The sequence below is a fragment of the Acanthochromis polyacanthus genome, chromosome 11 (genome assembly GCF_021347895.1).
Source record: "Acanthochromis polyacanthus isolate Apoly-LR-REF ecotype Palm Island chromosome 11, KAUST_Apoly_ChrSc, whole genome shotgun sequence".
NCBI classification, from domain to species: Eukaryota; Metazoa; Chordata; class Actinopteri; family Pomacentridae; genus Acanthochromis; species Acanthochromis polyacanthus.
The window spans coordinates 34,628,920-34,635,136 of NC_067123.1; positions in this window are offsets into that span (position 1 = coordinate 34,628,920).

The following is a 6,217-nucleotide window of genomic DNA, read 5'->3' on the forward strand; positions in this document are numbered from 1 at the left end:
AATGCAGAAAATACTTTTAAAGAGTCACAATTTAGATGTTATTTTTACTGTTACTTCTTGAAAATTAGCAATGATTTTCCTGAAAGACGTGTGTTTCATGAGAGTAGCCATTTTGGAAAAAAATGACTTCAGCTCCCTGTAGTGAATTGATAATTCACAAGGGGGCAGAATACATGGACTATATCAGCTGACATAGAGCAGGTTTTTGAAAGAAACTAGTTATCATGTTGATGAGATGCAGGTCTCAGAAACTCATGTATCAAATATGATACAAATGGTTTTATCGATTCATCTGGACATTTCATCTCTTTTCCACTTTCAAACAACAGCTCACCAGACCTGATGCAATGGAGCTGTATCCCCAATATTCAATAATGAAGTTGGGTGCCAGACTTGGGAATAAATATAATCATCTGCATGTCAAAGGTATAACCTTGCTACAAAATGCACAAGATAAAAGGAAAAAAACCTTAACATTTTAACCAGGGTGCAGCATGGACAGGACATCCAGTACTGTGAGAACAAGCCAAAGAGTTAGCTGAACAAGCTTTATGGAACCCTGCTCCTGAGGTCAGCTCACAACCAGCGGCTCTTCATGCCAAGAAACTTCCACAGATCCAGCTGGTTCTTGTATCCAAAACCAGTTCATTTTCTTCAATCCAATCTTAAAGCAAAGATCACCAGAAATGGGAATGATCGACCAGACAGCTCGTTTTTTCAGCTTTCACTCCTCACTCTGTTCTCTCTCTGTGTCTGATTTATCTCCTCCTTTCCTTTCCTGTTCAGTTTAAGGAGAAAGGGGGGCTATTCTGTGCACTTTCTTTGTCCTTTCTGCTAACTATTGGCATACCACTAATAAAGCCCAAATTCAACTGCTTCCCACATAAAAATGCAACGAATTGCAAAAGACGTTCAAACTTAAACGTCTCGGACATGACTGACCGACTGACTGACTATTAATCTCAAGGTAATTTCAAGAAAAGGGATGTTTCCAGTTGATATGGTTTTAATTACTTGTGTGTGACTGGCTGTTTTTGGTGTCACATCACTGTTCTTATTTGTTCTACTAAACTCCTTAATCCTAATGAAGAAGAAAGAAGAATCACACTTGCTGCAGTTTCTGACTCTACCAGCAGGTGGCAGGCAAGTCAACAATACAGATTTAACAGCTGCTTTGTCACAAACTCTTGGTTATCTTACTGCTGGCTCCTATGAATCTTCACATGCATCGTATTAGATTTCTTTTGCCATTTTTTAACCACAAACCCATTACCATGTTTGCCCTGAAACTTTCAACCTAAGCTGTTGTACAGCTCAATGCAACACAGTGCAGCAAGAAAAGCATCAAAATATAAATGAGGCCTTTTTCTCCATCATCAGGCAGCTTACTTCCTGATAACGGTTTGATTAAGATGCAGTCACATCTGGAACAGATTCGGCCAAACTGAATCCCACAGGCAGCTTTCAGCATTTCTGCATTTTTTTGACATGTCAAGTGGATAGAATCCCTAACTGGATTAAAAAAGGAATATATTGTGAGTGACCTTGTGTGGCAGCTGACCTTATGTGGTTTCTAGAGAAATAAAAGCTGAAGAAAGGCTCTACTTTGCCATAACTGTTTGTTGCATATCGACGAGACGTGGGCACTTGTCCGACTGTGTGTGTCTGCGTACACACTGGTGTGCCTGCATGTCCTTGTCACAACGTGTTGCCAGTGGGTCCGTGTTATATCTTGGTGGCAGTGACAGCATCAGTTTGCTGCCTGAGAGACATCAGAGATCATGTTCGCAGAGCCACCAGCAAGAGGGCTGAGAGTCGGCGCTGGCCACAGGCTCTGGGAGTAGATAATGTCAGGCGGCTCGGAGCAGCAGAAATGCAGTGGCATATGTTGTCTGACAGGGAAACGCCTGGATGTTGTCGAGCAGAGAGGGGAGACAGTTTGGTGGCCGACGGGAGTGACAGCTGTCACAACCCGCTGTGTGTGTGGACCTCTGTACTGCTGCCCTCATGAAGAACCACATTCAGTATTTTTAAAGTGTTTTATCAGGATGCTTAAGGTAAGAATTCAGTTTTAGGGGTCAGGTTAGGATATGGATTTAGTTTCATGAGGCTAACCTGAATAAAGGTTAAAATCAGACTTACAACAGCAATTTGGATACTTAAGTAAAGCCCACAGGTAATGTTACTGCAAAGTTTATTCTTATCATAATCACACGTCGATGGCTTAGTATTTTATAATACACCATATAAAGACCATATGTGTTGATATTAAATGATGTGAGAAATATTTTCTGTAAATAGTTAAAAAAATGTTGAGTTTGGTGAGTTTCGGTTCGAGTTAAAGTTAAAAATTTATGTAGGTTTGAGACTTTGTTGATAAGGAGCAGTTTGCTGTGATCAGGTTTATTTAAATTTGGCAAAAGTCAATCACTTTTTCATAAGGTTTTTGCATATATAAGGGACAGCTTTTTTTTAAAATCAGGATGCCACAAGCAGAAACGACCTATAGTATAATTTGTGTCTTTTTAACACCTTTCTTCAGTTTAAACACCAGTCCACTATTTGATTTTCTAAAAGTCCTTTCCTAAATTTGGTATACTCCCTGTGAAGATCTCATTTGTTTGAGCTCAATATTCCATATAAAACTATGTTTTAATTAGCTTCAAGTACCTTCCTGTGTATTGCCGTGTATCACTTTATACTGAGACCCCACTGTGACAGTAATGACTAGACAGCAGGCTAAAAAATACTAAAAATGCCGCCTCAGACAGGTGGACATTGGTGATAAGGAGATTCCCAGCAGCCGCAGCAGGTGACTGAAATGTTGTTCTGTATACAGCGATTGTTCGAGCATGGCATCAACGTTGTCAGGGTCACAGATATGATTCCGACCTCCTTCTCTGTTCTGTATGTTACTATGGGATGCTTTAAATACAAGCAACTGCTACATTCTACATACAGTTTGAAATGTTTCATTCACAAAACCGAGAAAAAGTGAACTCTTTGGAATTTGTCTTCAAAGTTACAATTATGAAGAGAATTAATTAATGACCACTGTGTAGTTATTACAGTCAGTGAATACATTATGCAAATATTCCTGGAGTTAGGAAATTGTGAACCCAGACTTTAGTCAATGAAAGAAGACTGGATGTGTGGGTTGGATATACTTTGCTAGATATCTCAGTTTACTATCTACATGAAGCATTTGCTGATGCAGAAGTCTCACAAAAGCATCTCAGTTTACTTATAATAAGGAAATGTTGACTTCTGTAAAGCTGAAAAATGTTCCCAATAAGCTCAAAGAGTTCAGATACGCATCAATCCACAGTGAGACAAACTGTAGGGCTGGACCCGAATATCCCGAATATCCGAATATTCGTTCGCTCCGACTCTGACGTCACCGCTTCACTTCTGATTTCAAAGACTATCTGACATCAACGTCACTCATTGCATAAACACAAGACAAAATGCCGAAGACCTCTGCTGTTTGGGAATTCTTCAGTTTCACTGAAGACAAAACGAAGGCAACGAAAGTCGGTTTACACTGGGTTCAATCTGTCATCAGGCAATGGTGGCCAGAACTGTCTAAAAATGAGAAAGGACCCAAATTTTCGGGCCGTCTCTGCCACAAGCCGCTGCCACTACCGCACTACCCCGACGTTACGGGGCAGAACGAATATTCGGATATTCGTCTTTAATAGGGCCCGAATATTCGGAGGTCAGAAACCACTATTCGGACCAGCCCTAACAAACTGTACAGCACCCTGCTTGGAAGTTTCCACTTTACAACCTTAAGTTGTGGTCAATTTAATTTACCTTTTTGACAAGAATTTACATGAAAAACAGTATTCCATGTCTAAGTGAAAACAGATTTCTACATGTAAGTAAGAAACTAGTGATGAAGGCCACCAAGACACCAATGACTCCAATGATAAAGTGTCAAGCTTTAGTGGCTGAGGAGAGAAAACATGTACATACAACAACTGTTGTCTAGTACCAGTGAAAGCTTTATAGAAGAGCGGCAAAGACAAAGCAACTGTTGAAAAAAAAAAAATCTGATCAAATCTCAACTAGAGTTCGCTAGAGGACATATGGAAGACTCCAAAGTCAACTGAAGATGGGCCATTGCTCAAATGAGACCAAAATTGAGCTTTTTGACCATCAGACTATATAGTATGTTTGAAGGACACCAAACACTCACAAGCACACATTCCCTACCATGAAGCATGGTGGTGGCAGCATCATCAGAATGCTGGAATTGCAGCCAAATTTATATCTTCTAAATACCGACTTGAAGGGGGTGAATACTTATGCAAACACCCTTTTTTCCCCATAATCTGCTTTCACTTTGACATGGAAGAGTCTGTTTTGGAAAGTCTTGTTAAAAAAGCCAATTTATATTGACCTCGATTTAATGCTGAAATGCAATAAAAGGGGAATACTTCCAAAGGGGGTGAATACTTTTGTAGCTACTTTAAAGATGGTTGTTGCTAGAGGTACGGACCCGTACCCGTAGCCTGTGGCCTACAGATACGGCACTTTCCATTTGCCAATCAGATACGCGAGATCTGGTCACATGACTCCCAGTAGACGCTAGCGGTACGGACCCGTAGCATCGGTACTACAGGTACGGACCCTAAACCTGACCCTAACACTAACCCTAACCTTTGCTTACCTTTCAACAGTTTGCAGTGGTTAGCAGCTTCTTGAGACTCACGTACGGGTCCGTATCTGTCTGGCAAATGGAAAGTGCCGTATCCGTAGGCCACAGGCTACGGGTACGGGTCCGTATCTGTAGACACTACCTTTAAAGATACTGCAAACAAAGATGATTTTGTACTCTGGCTACTCTCCGAGACATGGACTCCAGTTAAGATGACTCCAAGGTAGACCGTTTAGTTGATTTGACCTGTAACTGCACTTATTTTGTCTGTACATTTTTGTTATCTTTTTAATGTGTAGAGAAAGCCCCATGTTCATCCATCCACTCACCTAACCATCATCAACGGCTTCCTGGATGTTACGTGTTCTGTGAGACAACCAACCATCTTCACTGTAGTTCTTTCAGTCAAATTACAAGTTTGAGAACTAACGGAGGCTTGATTTGAGTCTGCACTGGCTGCTGAGGCCTGACGAGCTACTGTAGTTAATAGATTGTCGTCCATGGTGCATATGAAGGCCGCTTGACAACAGAAAGTGGCATAATATGCTTACTGCAACATGACACATCAATATGTTTACCAGACCAGTTGGAGTTGCTGCTATATGTTGATGAATACTGATGAGTTCATTTATTATTCATTCATTCAATTCAAAGTTTAGCCGTTTCCTTACCTACAGGTATTTACTCAGCGAATACTTTGAAAAATAATCTAAATGAGTGTCCTATAGTCAGGGGGCAAATCCAGATCTCCTGCTGATGTTAGTTTAAGTTCAGCTGTTTTCTTTTCCTCTTTTTGTATTAGATGGAAAAAACAACACAAAAATAAAAAAATCCTCCCAAAACAACACATATTGGTATTATACAGAATGTCAGCCACTGATAACCTCTTAATACTGGCATATTCCAATTGAAAAAACCCATATTAGCCAACGAGTAATAAAAATCCTATCTTCTGACCTCAGACATTTAACCCATGATGTGAAATGACTTGAAGACATCCTAAGATTATTGCAGTTTTGTAAAGATGAATGGTCCAAAAATCCACCTGATCATTGGATAGATCTGGTTAATAGGCACAATTAAGAAACATATTTAAAAATTGCTTGTGTTTTACAGGCTCAGTTACATTGCCTTTGTATCACTGCAGGCAGCGCTGTATTTACAGCAAAAAATACTTGTAAAGTTAAGGACAACTATAATCTTGCAAAGAGGGGATGGTCTTCAGGTTACCTTGGCTTACAGTCATTTGCAATCCTTATCAATATTAAAAGTTGCCATCTAAATCAATTAGAAAATTCTCAACTGCCAACACAGAATGAGACCTAAAATGCGGTGAAAAAGAAGTTCGTCAAGCCGCCGTTATGCAGCTCCTCTGTATGCAGTAAAGAGTGTGACAGTCCAGGTAGGGACACGCAGGAAGAAGAAGGCATATCCATCAGATTAACACACAGTAATGTCTTCCTGGTCTGGCTCCCAGCATCAGTGATTTATCAATGCAAAGCTAATAGCATCAATATGAATCTAACTAAAAATCAATATTTCATTATCTAATTG